The following is a 14,256-nucleotide window of genomic DNA, read 5'->3' on the forward strand; positions in this document are numbered from 1 at the left end:
GTGGGCTTATGCTGCATGTCAGTGAGAGGTACCTGCTTGTTGCTCACCTATTGCTCTATGTTGTTCACCTATATGCTCTATATTGCTCTATGAGATCCAACCTGATCACACCTCGCACGTGTTTGCTCCGGCCACTTCGCTTTTGAACCTATCGGTTACTTTAAGCCAAAATTGGTAAAGGTAAAAAATAATTCTCTCTTGTGCGTTACAAACTTTGGTACCTGGTTAGAAGAGAAAGATGCAGGATTTTGATGCTGAGGTTGAACAGAGGTACAAGTTGTTCATTCCACTAGACCACTAGTCTTCTAGTCTGATAGCACCCAATTACAAACAACACTTTGAATGTAACATGAAAATGAACACAGGGTAGACGTAATAAAATCTTATCTTCCAGTTTGATAATTGTGCTCTGTGAGAGACAGGGGTTGTGCAGCAGGTAGGAGAGGTTTTCATTATGAATTCCAGCTTTCTGAATTTGAACCCAGAAGTCTCAGGGAAGTCTGTTCATATAGCACAAAACTTTGCGTGCTTTTCATCACTTCTTCCTGACTGCTTTGCAGTACAAACTCTGATTAGCTTTGATAATTTATCACAGAGAGAGAGCATAATACTGATGAGGCAGGCAGAAATCAAAATCCCGTAGCAATTTGCCAGAGATTTAAAAAGAACAAAACAAAAAACCCTCAGCAACCCACCAATAGCACCTTTAAATCCTTGTTCCAGTGCATGCTGTGGAACCACCACTCAATAATTAAGATAAAAAACCAGAAATCTAGCCATCTCCCTGCCCAAAACAATGCAATAAATTACCAGAATAATGCATCTTAAAGGAAAAAAAAAAAGTACTGCCCAACTCTAAAAGCAGCATCCACTGCTGTTCCTCCAGAAACCGAGACCAGACTCCTGAGACAAGATTTGTCCTGCAGATTCATTTTTTTCCCTTTTGAATTAGAAAATGAGTTCAAAAAAGATGGGGTGTATTCATGTCCCCACTGTGGCTAATGCAGAGCTCTGGCTCCCCCGGGTCAGTGTCGTCCTCTGCAGCATTCCAGCCTCTCGGGGGAAACTGCTGTGAATGAGCCTTTGGCAGGAGTCTAATCACCTATTATTCTGCACTTGATTAATCAAGTTTTGTGATATTTTTTGGCATGTTCTTACATCAATACAGAGATCTTTAATTCCTTGAACAGTGTTTGGTTTTTACAGATGTTTAAAAAAATACCCCAACACATAAGTGAACAAGATAACCATAGAAAGCCATAGAAAAGATGTGATTTACTTTCACTCCTCAAGCAGATGTAATCTGTATATCCTCAGACATTTTTTTGAATTATCAGTAACTTTCTTATGGTATAAATTGAAATACTCTCTTCACCTAGGATCATTTCCATGAGTTATTAAAATATTAAAAAAATAAGCATCACTAACGCTCAGAACGTAATGTCATTTTTACAGCAATTGTAAATTGGTTGCTTTTGATTCATAACTACGTAATTCAGCAAAAAATTTGCCCCCACATCTCTCTGCACTCAGACTCTGAACTTCAGCCCATGGGGAATATCCCTCAACAGCTAACATGTCCCATACTTGCATTCAGTATAAACATAAGCAGCTTTAATTGCAAACAGGCAAATGCCATTTTCAGGTGAGTTTTACAAATGAGCTTTGGAAATTCAAATAAAACAACTTTATGTTATTTCATGATTTTTTGTCATAATACATTATATTGAAATAGTTTTATCTAAGAGATAGATGCATCTAATGTATTTGTTGGTGTCAGAATATTCTTGAAATCAACAAAAAACCCCAGCAGAAGTCACAAATGGCAGAGTTGTTTGCAGAAGGACTCGAGGGAGGGTCTCTCCTGCTACGTGTGGCTGATCAAAGGGTGCATGTGCCATCAAAATTGTAACCGAAGTCTTCCCAACTGGACTTCTGAGTCACTGGTGCCAAAACTCATTCAAGTACCCGGTTTGTTTCTCCTCGAAGAGAAACCAAGCTTTCCTTCACTGCAAAACAATGCTTCAGTAGCAGATAAGCATCTCCTGAAGCTGCCCGTGGTGGATGGTGTTTGTGCCACCTTGGCTGCTAGGAAATTCTGTCCCTGGTACATTGGACCAGCTCCTCTTTAGACATGAAAATCTGCCAGTTTATTCACACTTCATGCAACTGCTCAGGACGGAAGAGAGGACAGTTTAAATCTCAAGGAGAAGTGTTCGGTGTCAGGCTGGCTTTGCATTCCAGAAAAAACCATCGCAGATGTTCGCAAGTGCCCAGGATTTTGTGCAGCGTGCCAGGATGCGTCTGTGCTGGGTGATACTGGAGTAGTCTGTTGTGGAGTGTTCAGTACTTACGAGTGATGATGGAGAATTATGGGATAAAAGCAGGTAATTGCTTGCTTGCACTGAAAAATAATAGTAACCTAATTATGCACTACTTATATTTTCTGCTTTCAACTTTTAAAAAACTAATCTTTCTACTGTGCTTAATGCAGACTCAGCACATTTGTCACTGTGTGTCCTACCAAAGCTTTCCTTAGTAAATCTTCAGTGCTTGTTCAGGGCCACGCTGGCTGCTGCTCTGGGCACAGCTGTTCTCTGCTCAGTGCTGTGGTTACATCCAAAGTGACCCTCCGGCTTCAGCCTGGCTTCCTTGAAATTCAGTGGAGTCATTTTCCATTCCTGAAGGTGTAGAAGACCTTTGGCTCTCTAAATTCAATTTGCTTTCCTGGTACCATGAGCAAAGGGTGGCAGAGATGAGAAGCAGGTCAAATGTAAGTTAAGTCAATTGAGATTAATGTACATATTTATGTAGGTTAAGCTTTGATTGTAAATGAAACTTTTTGTGTTTACTAGTTAAATACCAACTAGTTGGTTGGGTTCTTTCATTATTTTGAAGCAAGCTGAAGACCATATTAGCAATGTAGGTAAAGACAGGAATAAGTGTTCCTGCACCACCATAAATCCTAGGGATTTCATTGGGAAGGATAATTAAAGCAACATGCTTTGAATGCAGCTAATTAAGTAGCTGCCTTTTAAACTTCCAAGAAGGAGGCCCTGGCTGCCCCCTGAACTTTCATGTGGCCCTTCTCTGCTCTGTACTTTCCCCTGTCCTCCTCCTCCCACACATCATTTTTAACCCTGATCTCTTTGTGTATCCAGTTTAGACCCCAGCTTCATGGAGAGGTTCACTGGCACAGCTGGGGATGGCATTTTAGAGGTGGGGGGATGAAACATGAGTTGGGAGGGGCAGGATTGCCTCAAGCCAACCAGGAAAACATGAAAAATTGTGGCATAAGGTGTGTTTAAGTCCTCTAAAGGTGATAATTTTGTACGTATTAAGCATTTGACCATAACCTTGATCAAATTCTGCATGTTAACTTTTTTCATTTTACGTTTTAACATACATTAACATTTATGTTTGCAAATGGACCAAGGAGGGGAAAAATTGTCCCATATATTAAAGCAAAACTAATCCTGCTAACGCAGCAAAAAGCACGATCCGTTTGAGACTGAATGAGGTGAGAAGAGACATTGTCAGTATAATTTGGGAATAGTGATTTACAGGATTTTGTCCTCTGTGCCATCCCATGGCTGATACATGCTGTTAAAAGTCGTACCAACAGAGCCTTTCCTCTCTACATCTCAATTTGTAGCTTTTTGGGTTTTTTGAGCATATACTAGAGTAAATGTGTAGATTTTTTTTCTCGAGATGCCAACGTTTTCTTCCATGCTTCTCATGGGCAGTCAGTGGCAATGTGCCTGCTGCACAGTCAGGCCTGGGCTCAGCTGGCAGCAGTTCTCTCACAGCTTCATTGAGCCCTACAAGGACTATTTTAAAATTACAATTGAAAATCCTAAGACAACCATAACATTCCCACTGTGCTTGTTCTTCATCTGTGAAATCAGTATATGCAATTTTGTTGTTTTTCCTAAAGCATTCTTAGTTTTTGACGATAACTATCATAAATCAGCTTTTTTCAAATGCTGTTGTTTTCTGTTTAATGTGAGAATGTATGTATAGGTCCGTAAAATGTTAAAATTCCTTTCTGAGAAGCTGGCCAATTTATTTTGACATGGTCAAGCTGATACTAATGTGCCTTAATGTGATTTATGGTATTGCTCCTTATTTAAATTTACAGTAGAGTGACTCAGAAATCCCAAGATGAACTGGGGGGAATCGTGCAGGGTGTGGTGCATAACGCAAATGAAGATACAATTTGTCCTGAAGACTTTATGATCGAAGACCTGGCACAATTTCATCTTTTCTTCAAGTCTCCAATTACCAATGTCCCCACTCTGAGATTAGCTCTGGCCAGGTTTCCCGTTCCTCGCTTACAAGTTACAGAGGGTGTTGAGCTACAATTCTGTATGGTCAATGCGTGGTGGTGGTGGTCTCAAACGGGGTCTGCACGGAGTTGTTGGTGGTGGTAAAGGTCAGGATTTGATGTGAAGAGGAGGAACTTGCTGGGTTTGGGCTATAAAAAGGTCTGGCTGCGTGCTGCCATACAGGAGATTGGTTGTTCGTGTAAACATTTGTAAAATCCAGCAGTTGCCTCGTGTCCATCATCTGGGTTGCCCACCATCACAGACTCTGACCCTCCAGCAGGACCCAGGAGGCAGCTGCTTTGACCATGACATTTCTCAGCATAATCAAACTGCCATAAATCAGGAAGGCTTTTGATGTGCCCTGGGATCGATCAGAGTTTTCCCTGCTATCTAATGTCACACGTTGTACTGCTGGCCGAGGAGGGCTCTTGCAGATTGCCCCGAGTAGCCTTGGTTACTCCAAATGCTGCTTTCCAGGTTGGTGTAAATCAGTGGGATTTTAAAAAAAAAAAAAAAATTAATTACAAACTTGGTGGTTCTACTCCATAAACTCTATGTAGGTCTGCATAAAGAGTGAAATTGCTTTTCCCCTGCATCCGTACAGTTCTGAGGAAGCCCAAGAAAAGAGTCAGGAGGGGAAGCTGGAGGCTTTGCATTGCAAGAGAGGGAGAGAAATAGCGTTGCAAAATGTGAAAGATTTTGACTGCAATCAGCTTTTCCAGTTAGAGGCTTTTTTTCTCACAGATAAGTTCTTAGTTTGTTCTAGAGGAACCCAGGTTTCATCTTTTTCAAAGGATTTAGGGAGATTTTTCAGCCATTGCTTGTGTATGGGGAGGTTGGGGGGGGTGTTTGCGTACTTTCACGGCTTAATACGGATAAGTACTAACAGAACGTAATCTTTTAATTTAGCACTCTGTTGTCTAATGACTCGTGAAATATTTTTAGGCAACTTAGCCGCAAGTGATTATGTAGATAAGCAGAGATAAGTCTTTTTTTAAAAAAAAAAACAAAACAAAAACAAAAACCACTTTTTATTTTCTTAAAGTTACAATATTTTGAAAAATACTATCTTTTCCATTACCGACATCCCAAATATCTCTGAAACTAGATGAATTCAAAATACTGTCCTATTCTGTACCCCTGTCTCTCTTGAGTTCTTTTCTTGTCTCTTTGTACCATGAATAAGAGCTGGGTCATAAAAACCAAAAGTTGAAGTTGCTTTGGTGCTGTAGTATTTGCATTTCATCCAAATCCTTAAAACCAAAAAAGACAAGTAGTTATTCCTATTGAAAACTGATATTTATGTCTCGTGTCTTCATTTCTGGTTTTAATATAGAACCAAAATACATATTTGGGGTTTAAGTTCCTTGACTTAAGTAAGGTCAAACACAAATACGCTGATTTTTTCTCTGCCAGTGTAGTTTACTTGTATCCCATATTGATACTAACTCTGCAGGGTATCAGTTAGTGTCAGGAATGGATAAAGATAAAATATTAATGCCCAGTAAGTGCTGAGATCACTGATGGATTCTTTGAAATACGTAAATACTTGTTAATGATATTTACAAGTTTTGTTCCGAGCATCCAAACGGGTGTGACATGGGTGGGTGAATGCTGTCATCTATAAAAGAGAGTAACAGGGTCAGTGAGAGCCCAAGTCCCTGCCAGTCTGGGAGAGCCCATCAGGGTTGTGCTGCTGGGATCTGCCCTGGGGTGCCTGGACCTCCCTGTGGTCCCATGGCTGCTGGCACGCTGGAGTTACGCACATGCTTGTGTGCTTTCAGCATCTACAACTGCTCTTTCGAGTTGATTTTAATAGGTATGTTCTTATTGTACTTTTTGAAGTTATTAAATTTGGAGGCATAGTTTATTCTCTGTGCATCTAAGCACTCTAAGCATCTCTATGCATCGAAGCAGTCTAAGCTTCGAGGTGGCATCGGGAAAGAATCAGTGCTCTTATCTTCATTTGGATTTGCCAAAAGAAATCACTTGCAAAGGAGACTTGAGTGAATTCTTGCAGGTGGAGCGCTCCTGGTGCTGCCCGTGAGTTGGCTGAGGGTGGTCACGAGCAAATGCTGCTGCCATCGCTGTGCAGGCTCCTCTGCCAGAGGTCTTCTGCATTCACATCCTTTTTCTTTGGAGAAGTTCTAAACCCTTTAAGGGAATACAGCTTCAGAAAGCTGGCAACTTGAAAATCTGCAGCAATTCATGCTGCTCTGGTCCTTACCAAATCCTCTGGAGCAGCGGAGGTGGGAGAGGGTTTTCTGCGAGCGGTGGGTGATATTTTTTACCCTGGAGCAAAGGGGGAATAAGCAGAAAAATTTTGAAGAGGAGGAAGTAATTTCATTTCCATTGTTGTCATTCAGTGCATTTGTTCTTTCTGTGAGAGCAGGTTTGTCCATGTGTCATAGGGAGAGGTTTTCTTTTCCCTGGCAGCTCCTGTACGTCTCCTTGGCTTTCTGCTGCAGGGAGGACTCTCTTCCCAGACAGCAGTCTTACCTTTGGATAGAAGCAGGTTATTTAAGCTGGGTGTTCATATATTTTTGAGAGCTCTCATATCCTGTGTGTGAAATTTTAATTTAATGCTGCTGTAGAAAAACAGCTTAAACCAAGAGAAACTTGGTTTCTCATCATAGAGCTCATTTTTACTGTGCTTTTTCATGAACTTCAGTATAATACGGAAGATGAAAGAAAAACAGAGGAAAAGTGGGTGTGAGGTAGGACTGACACACTTGTCAAGTCTAGTAAGTATAGAAGCTATTTACAGTTTACCAAATAATTTAATTTATTAGCTGTTCTAGTGTTTTTACTCGATTTAAGGAGGTGATTTTTTTTAATTGCCTTGGAAATAGTCCCCATCCATGGACTCCATGCCATTTCATAGGACCACTCACCCTGTGTACCCGAGCAGAGGTGACAACTATCAGCACTCCAGAGTGCAGATTAATGTTATTTCAAAATATATGCATATGCGTACATATGTAAATAAAACTTATATATGCGCAAAATATCACTCAGCTTTAAAACTGTCTCTGGTAAATTGCAGTGAATTGGGTACTTGTTAAAAATAACAAATAAATAAAAGGAGAAAATAAAACTACTGCACAGAAAAATCTCTTGCAAAAGAAAAACAAATTTAGGGAAAGGTAAAAAAGAAACCAGTGTGATATCTGTGGGTAACTGATCTCCTCTTAAAGAGGTTTATTGACAGAATCTATTCTGTTTCCTTAAAGTTACAAATTAATAGTTGATATTTGCTTCTGTCATACTGTTACAGATAACTGGTGTGGTGAACTGTGTCCAGCATTAAAGGAGGATTTATAGTGAATAATCAACACGTGATATAAACCCCCCTCTTCTGCCCTGATGTCTCAGTGCTTTCTTGTGTTTTTCACGGTTGCAGCCACCCCCTTCCTGGTGCGGTGCAGGAGTACCTGTGTGCATCATTTCACCCACAAACCCTGAATTCTTCCTCTGCTGACTTCTCTGTATCCAGTTTGCTTGTGTGACTGGGTTTGTTCTGACTTGAGTGCTTGTGTAAAGAACAGTATAATCTCAAAATGCTCTTATTGTCTGCACAACTTTAACAATTTGCTAATAAAATAAGGAAACGTTACTCTATGGAGTGAAGCAAAGAAGCCTCTACACTGCTGACTACTTAAGGGTCATGCAATGTAGCGATGGAGAGAGCCCAGTTACATACAGCCTTTCCTCAGTGCAGGAGGTTTGATACTGGGCAAGAGGGACCTTGGATCTGAACTAGATGTTGTGCTTTTGAGAGTGGTTTTGTCTTCCATCAACGCATCACTGCATGGTAGTAACTGGATAACTCTCTCCATCATTAAAAACTGTCACACAACAGTGAAGGAGTACCAAAATGCGAATTATTCGAGTAGTTTGGGTCTACAGGGTTAAGCATACAAGTTCATTTATGTGACTTAACACATGCAAATAGCATTTATGCCATGTGGCAGAGCATATTGGATACATCAAACCATCGTTCTAGGCTTGGGTTGTGTTTTTTCCCCCCACTGCTTGTGCTGCTAAATGTTGGCAGGCAGGGCTGTAAATGTGGAGGTGCAGAGGGCACCTGCTACAGGCTGGGTGCGTTATAGGGAGCCTTCCTTAACAGAGAAAAGATGTCACCTCTTCAGTCAAAGGTAAAAGTATGGTCCTCATGTTCTGGGTGGCTCTCAGCAACCCACTATGGTATTTCGCTTTTTGACAGTACAAAGTAGCTGGCTCAGTTCTGGTCTACACTGAGCAAAGTGTGAGTTACACAGCTTGAATATTTATGTTGAGTTTAATATTGAACTATACAAATGGGCAAAAGTAATGCTTTAGATTTAACCCAGAAACACAAAAAAACTAAGGTTCAAATGCACTCAAGTTCTTATTTCTTAGGAAAAATGCATATTGCCGCCACAGCCTCTTTAATGTGGTGTCTGAAAGGAGGTGATGATTATTTCATTAGCTTAGTCGGTTTAAAGCAGAAGGACTTAAATTAAATTAGCAGCGCTGGATTAGAATATTTGATTTGTAACCAGTTTGGGCTGTAGTATGACAAATTGTTTATGCCTGCATTGCTACTGGAAGAAGCGGTATTAGACACCCCCATATCATCACCCTCTTTGTTTCAGAACAAACATTTGTGTAGATATGCAGTTAACTGGCTGGGGGAACCGATACGGCTGAAAATAAATCCATTTAAAAACCCTAAAATTAAAAGAAAACAAAAACTTCAGCTCAGCCAAAGAGTAGTTTCTCCTGCCCAATTCCACCATCTGACCTTACAAACATCTGCTGGCATGAATCTGAAGAGGTGATAGGGGGGAAAGACTGAATGGCTGGGAACTTTGGGAGAAGGTGTGACTGCTTTATTTTTTAATGCAAATACTACCTTGTGTCAACTTAAGGGTGTAGTTTGATGGTTTGACTTGAGTGCTAGCGTACATCACGGTATGTTTTTAAAATCAGTTAGTGTAGATTTTGAACAAATGCTACCTATCTAGTGTAGCGAAGTATTTTCAGCTCCACAAATTGTATTTAGAAAATGCTAATGTCAGAACTTACTCATCTTACCAGTGTTGTCATGTGAGACTGAGAGATGAAACCCAAACCTGTTGTAACAGTAAAAAAAATAAAATAAAAAAAAACAGTTGACACATTGACAGATATTTATGGTATTTGACGTGCTGATCAGGAGAATTAAAAAATATATGTATTCAATTTTCAGGTGTTTATCCAAATAATTTTTTTTTGCCCTAGAACAGATGTGATTACTCAATTATATGTCATTACTAAAATTTATAGGAGGGAGGCTGGACAGTTGACTTTCTAATGCCAGAAGACAGCAATGGTGACCCTCTTCTCAGTCCGTATTCTCCTGCCCCTCTTAACCATTCCTTCAAATTCCTTGGATCTGTTTCCTTCTGCCAGCTGATTTATGTAGCCGACAGTGTCAGAGAAAGCCAGGGCTTTGATTCCAACTGGAACCTGCCTGTTTCACGGGGAGGCTGGAACAGGGATCAAGAGACACCCAGTTTGCTTCCAACAAGTCTCCTGGCAGACAGGGAACCGGATGGGGAGAAGGAGGAGCAGACTGTTCCTTAAAAACAAGCAGGCGAGAAATTGCAAGAGCAGAATAACACAACGTGCTCCTTAAAAAAAAAAAAAAAAATAAAAAAGGAAACACTGGGATGCAGTATAGTCTGTATAGTCTAGCCTGAGCGCTCAGAGCTGCAATTAGCTGTACCAGGTAACGATGTGGTGCGCACACTGCTGGTTTGCAGTGCTGGAAACTCTCAAACAGATGGATTGTACTGCATAGAGAAAATGGGGATGTCTGAAACCAGCCATAAAAAATCAGCATAAAAGGTAGGTTAATGATTCGTTGCTAGGTGATCTAATGATTCAATCTCTTTTCTGTCGCTCTGCTTTTCTCTTGTGGTGGTATTTATTTTTATATACATTGTGTATATTATGAATGATATAAATATACAAAGTCAGTGCTTTCTGGGATGTTCTTTGGCACGATAATTTTTCCTTGCATTTGGTGTCTTGCTCTTTTTTTTTTCCTTCAGTACTCCTTGTTTCTCTGACCTCATTATTATTTTTGAGCTGCTTTTGTGATTTGACATTGAAAACAGTTATTCCCACAAAAGCAGCACAGCGTGTTACTTAGACTTTACAAAGTGTCAGATGGGGACGCTCAGGACTCGGTGTTGCAGCCTGAAGTCAACAGTTCCAAGTTCCTGGAATATATTGGAAGCTTTTGGTAAATAAGACTTACTTCTAAGTAGAGAGATGCACCCTCCTGACAGAGGTGGACTGTTCTACTTTCTCTCTGTAGCCCAGTTATGAGTATAAAATACGGAACAGGATATGGAGGCCAAACCCATGAGCTATATAAGGCATCAAAGCACGGGAGGACATGACCCGTTTTCTTTTGTAGCTGTATCAGAGTTCAGTTCAGCACGAACCAGGAGGGCATCACTGGACAGGGGGAAGCAGAGGGAGATTAACAAGTTACCCTGTAGCAAGAGCTGTGGAGCTTCTTTGTTTCCCAGATCTCTAAAAGTATTTTCAGCAGAGATGGGGATTCTGTATAACAAAAACTTACATGTGCTGACTTGCTCTTCTTAGTTTCTTTTACCCCCCGTTGGAGTACTTGAACCATAGGTGGGAAAACTGCTCTTCTGTAGACTTTGAATCTCTTTTTGGCATGACAGCATATGGATGTTAGGCCAAAATACGTGTGCAGCTGAGCAAGAGTGATGGCTCTCACCAGGACAAAATCAGATCCTAGTTTAGGCTTGATTTCTCTGTGTGTGTTTGTCCTTTCTGGCCAGTCTAGATATACTGTCCTGTTGCTATAGGGGTGTATAGTCTTTCATTTCCACCTGTGCCTCTGGAACCACTTATACTTAGTCAGTATAGCATGCATAAGAAACATTAGCTGATACCACTCAGCAAGGTGATCACTCACTTTCTGTAATTCATGGGCATCACTGAAAGCAGTGGAAGCCAAAAGGAGCCTTGTGGCAAAGCTGATTTTTCTTTCAGGCAAAAGAATCTCACCAAAAAATGGTAAGAGGGAGAGAGTCCTCTATCACAATTCATAGCTTTTGAAATCTGGATTTTCTGTAAATACTTATTTCTATGTCATTGCCAGACCTGTGCTGAGAAAGAGGTAGATTTTTAGATCCCCCAAAGCTGAACACGTTTTTAACAAGTGTCCCTTTTTGAAAAACAAATCAGTGTAAGATACAAATAAATAATAAAAGAATGGCTGATTTGTTTGAACATGTTCCAGCCGAGCAGTAGGGGTTACATGAGAGTCAGCCTGGGCCCAACAGAGCGGGCATTGAACCAGACCTAATAAGAACAACTGGACCCAATACCCATATTATGTTCAGTAACGGAGGGGGTTTTGTAGTACAAGGACTTTAATGTTGTCATCATAATGGCTAGAGGTAACAAACCAGACTAAAAGGAAAGAGGAAAAAAATGAAGTCCAAAGCAATCAGAAAAATCTCTTCTGTAGATTTTAGATATTGCCAGCCACATTTGTGTCTTTTTACAGATGAATGGACTTTTCTGTCACTGTAAGAATGAATTGTAAAGTAACGGACTTGAACTAATCATGTCCTGTAAACCTATAATAATAACAATAAAGGTTTTTTGAAGTTCAAACATGCGTGTAGTTGCTCCAACTGAATGGATCAGCAGCTGAGCAAGTTTGCCACTTGGGGTTAACGGGACTCAGGAGCATTTTTGGAAAAATAGTTGGACAAGGGAACTCCTGGAAAGAAGTAACCGAAGAGCAGGAGTCACAGCTGGTTGACGGTGCAAGCAAGGTTCTTGCCATCTACGTTTCTCAACTGCTCTAGTTAACAGCAGGTGCTGGGAGGTGTCTGATCTGACTCAGCTGGAGGTATTGACCCTGATGCAGATGGAAAAGTGTCAGTTGAAAGGGCTGGTCTCAGGCTTTTCACACCTTGTGGCATTTGGAGAACGGGCTTACAGTCTTGAGTCTGCTCATGATGCTTTTTTTCCTTTGCTGCTTAAATCGCACCATTTTTTGGAGAGGGAGAGGAGAGGGGAGACATAATACATGGTTATGTTTATAAAGGTATCTCTTCTAGCCTGAAAAGAGGGAAGCTGAGCTGTGATCATATCCCCAAACACTGTCCCAAGAGGTTCCTTCTGCCTCAATACTCCCAGCTGGAAAAGACAATAGTTCATTCTTTAGAAAAACTTAAGCTCCTTTTCTATTTCCAGACATTTCCCAAACCCCCGCCTCCTTGATGCAAGCCCCTTCTCCCCAGCTTCCCCACACTGACTGCACGTAGGAGGCTTCCTGGTGGTCAGTCACTAAAAGCTGAATGAACTTGGGCTGCAGGTGAGCAGCAGATGTAGGACTCACAGGTGTGCTTCCACAGCCTCCATAATGAAGCCAGCAGAGCTCCTGGAGCTCACCTCCAGAGTGTGAATTATACATCCCAGAGTGTGGTATGTTCATCCAGCATGCCAGGTACCTCCTGGAAACTGTGTGTGCAGGTGGGTAAAGTTGCATCCCAGAATGTGTTTTCTCCCTCCAAAAAAAAAAAAAAAAAAGAGTATGTAAATAACAAAAACAATTAACAACTTGAAGTGATTGTTTTTAGAAGGGTGTTAGTTGTATTTCATCTCAATCCTAAATTTTATCATAATCTGCAACACAGAAGAAAATAATAGATGTGGTTTTCTTGTACCTTATCTGCTAATGCTCTCCTGCCTCTGTGGGTAATGTCTGTCTCGTTTTCTGTCTGGAGGCTCACACTCGGTGGCAGGGCTGTGGTGCCCCAGGATCTCATCCTCCTGCTGTGCCCTGCCGTGTGCCAGCCAAGCCATTGGGTGACAGTGTGGGAAACTGGCTGGAAACCAATCTGCCTCCTCCTGCCAGCCTGGCCCATCGCATGGCTGGGCAGCAGAGGGTACAACACAAGGACCAAGAGAGCTTGTCACAGGCAGGAGGAGAGCCGGGGGGGCTGAAGCAGGTTCTAACAGGGCTCCCAGGTGCAGGGTAGATGGTTGGACTCGATGATCCCAAGGGTCTCTTCCCCTAGACGATTCTATGATTCTATGATCTGGAAAATACACAAGGTTATAGATGGAGTTCAGATGCTCCATGTCCGTTCACTGTTCACAGAACACCTCACACAGTAGTTGTGCTGACCCTAATGAGGGCTGGGTGCCCTGTGCCGTGGAGGGAGGATACTTTAAACCACTGAACGTCAAACCGCGCTGTTTGATACTGCTCAACAACTCTCATTCCTTCATGTTTGGCTTTTTTTTTTCTCTGAAGATGTTAATATTTACATTCCAAATACATTTGCATGCAAATATTTTTATATTAAATGTATTATTGAGTGGAGATGTTTGCATGGTAAAATGTATTTTCATAATATGCTATCTCTTCCTTCAAACCTTGTTTCTCTTTGTTCCTCAAACCTGAGAAAATGTCCCTCTTCAGTAGCTGTTGGAGGAACACTGTTCCCGAGTGTCTTTCTGAGCCGGATTCTTTGTATGAAAATTCAGGTGTCTGCTTTTTTGCTTTTGATCCAGTTCTGTTTGTGTTTACAAATGCTTATCAGGTTTTTTTAATGAGGTTTTAAACGTAGTTTTCTCCCTAGACATGAAAGGGTTGGGTTTTTTTTCCTAATGTAATGAGCTTCAGTGAGAATCTTTGCATACAATTACACACAAGAGGAGAAAAGCTAAAACTCAGCTTTTTGCCGTGGATGCAGCCTCAGCCCTGTGCAACCCAACGCAGAACCTTCTCTGCTGTTCTTTCCGTGTCTCCAAGTGTCTTCTGAAAGTGCAGGCACCAGCCTGTGCTCTGTGGAGATCCCCTGGCAGTCTTGGAGCGGCGCCTTGTCTTGAA

General features: G+C 41.3%; 1 protein-coding gene across 5 annotated transcripts in view; it reads left to right on the forward strand.

The window, feature by feature from the left end:
- ADD3 (adducin 3) overlaps nucleotides 1–14,256 on the forward strand; it is a 101,118-nt gene that overhangs the window by 58,722 nt on the left and 28,140 nt on the right. Inside the window, exon 1 of one of the 5 annotated variants that reach the window (XM_014958774.1) lies at nucleotides 10,050–10,205. The exons of the other annotated variants lie outside the window; for them this stretch is intronic. The gene's annotated coding sequence lies outside the window, so the exon portion shown is untranslated. Of the gene's footprint in view, nucleotides 1–10,049; nucleotides 10,206–14,256 lie in introns of those variants that run through there. 5 annotated transcript variants of the gene reach the window in all.

This window comes from Calidris pugnax, unplaced genomic scaffold (genome assembly GCF_001431845.1).
Source record: "Calidris pugnax isolate Ruff unplaced genomic scaffold, ASM143184v1 scaffold4, whole genome shotgun sequence".
NCBI classification, from domain to species: Eukaryota; Metazoa; Chordata; class Aves; order Charadriiformes; family Scolopacidae; genus Calidris; species Calidris pugnax.